Raw genomic sequence first — 1,979 nt, forward strand, 5'->3', positions numbered from 1 at the left:
ACGAGTCGTGTGGTCGGGTGTCCATTGTGTCACACGTGTGGTGAATATCGGAGTCAAAAAAGAAGGAAAGTAAAAAGAGAGAAGGAAATCTAACATGAAACCCAAGCCGAGACGATAAGTACAAATTTGAGAACGTATACGTAAGCATCACGCATTGGCTCAACTCTGCAATACAACTCCAAACCTAACCTTAGCAACTCGTATAATCACAGCAACCGAAGCAAAGTAATCAGATCCGTCAGCGATTCTAAACCCCCGGTCGATTCGATTCGATACGATACGATGGACTTCCGAGGAGGCGGGCCGACGAGGTGGCATCAGCCGCAGCCTGCCGTTTCCGCCGGCTCCGAGGGGCTGGCGGCGCTATCTGCCAGCCTCGCGCGGGCTCTGGCCGACAAGCACGCAAACAGCAACCTGGTCTTCTCGCCGCTGTCCATCTACACCGCGCTCGCGCTCGTGGCTGCCGGCGCCCGCGGCGCCACCCTGGACGAGATCCTCCTCGTCCTCGGCGTGCCATCCCGCGGCGAGCTCGACGCGTTCGTCGCGCGCGCGGCGGGGGCCGCGCTGCAGGACCAGTCGGGCTCCGGCGGCCCGCGCGTGGCGTTCGCGTGCGGCGTCTGGAGCGACATGGCCTGCCCGCTCAAGCCCGGGTTCCGCAGGGCCGTCGTCGACGGCCCGTATGGGGCCGAGGCCTCCACCGTCGACTTCCGCGGCGACCCCGAGGGGTCGCGCCAGCTGATCAACGCGTGGGCGGCGCGCGCCACCAACAGCCTGATCGACTCCGTCCTCGGCCGGAACTCGGTGAACGAGCTCACGCGCGTCGTGCTCGGCAACGCCGTCTACTTCAAGGACAAGTGGGACCAGCCCTTTGTGACACCTCCGACGCGCCGTTCCGCCGGGCCGGCGGCGCCGGCGCCGTCGACGTGCCCTTCATGCAGAGCTGGAAGAGGCAGTTCGTGGCTGTGCACGACGGGTTCAAGGTGCTCAAGCTCGAGTACAAGATGGGGGAACTGCGTGCGCGCCCGCGCCCGCCGTTTCATCCCAGAGACGTTGATCGTGATCCCACGAAGCCCGCCCCGTTCTTCCCTAACCGTGCCCCGCTCGGCCGTCCTGGTCGCTTCTCTCATGCTGCCGCACCTTCCCGTCTCGCCGTCGCCGGCTCGTCGTCCAACGACAGCTACAGCTATAGCTCCAGTGCCACACAGTTCTCCATGTGTATCTTCCTCCCGGACACCAACGACGGCCTGCGCAGCCTGCTCGACGCGATTGCCTCCCGGTCGGGCTTCCTGCACGAGCACCTGCCTACTCAGAAGGTGGACGTCGGCGAGTTCCGTGTGCCCAGGTTCAAGCTCTCCTTCCACGACAGCGTCGTCGGCGTCCTCAACAAGCTGGGCCTCCGCCTGCCGTTGAGGCGGCCGACCTGTCCGACATGACGGACAACGACCAATCCGGCCTCCCGCTGGTCCTCAGCGAGGTCATCCACAAAGCGGTCATCGAGGTGAACGAGGAGGGCACCAGGGCCGCGGCCGTCACCATGTGTCTTATGGAGGAGGGGTGCGCTGCCAAGCCGAGGCCACCGCCACCGGTGGATTTCGTCGCCGATCATCCATTCGCCTACTTCATTGTGGACGAGGGGACGGGCGCCGTCGTCTTCGCCGGCCATGTCCTAGACCCCTCGACACAATAATATAGAGCAACAACATAGGATGTTGGAATTTCTGGATTTCGAATACATTGCATGCGTTTGAAATAGATGACCAGCTTTTACACATTAATAATTGCACTCCATGAATCCATATTACTCAACGATAATTAATATGGATGGAAAAGAGTATTAAGGTTTATTGGTTTACGAGCAGAAGGGCCCGTTCGTTACAATGGGAGAAAAAAAATCATAATCTTGAAAGACAATGATAACATTTTGCTGCATCACCCATAACATTTTAATGACCTTTTTGTTCAGTTTCATTAACATTTTT

The 1,979-nt window shown here is 59.6% G+C and overlaps 1 pseudogene; it reads left to right on the forward strand.

Moving 5' to 3' along the window:
- Nucleotides 1–627: 627 nt before the first annotated feature.
- Nucleotides 628–1,687, forward strand: LOC109746399 (putative serpin-Z8; annotated as a pseudogene).
- The last annotated feature ends 292 nt before the right edge of the window (nucleotides 1,688–1,979 follow it).

This window comes from Aegilops tauschii, chromosome 2 (assembly GCF_002575655.3).
Source record: "Aegilops tauschii subsp. strangulata cultivar AL8/78 chromosome 2, Aet v6.0, whole genome shotgun sequence".
In the NCBI taxonomy this organism is placed as follows: Eukaryota; Viridiplantae; Streptophyta; class Magnoliopsida; order Poales; family Poaceae; genus Aegilops; species Aegilops tauschii.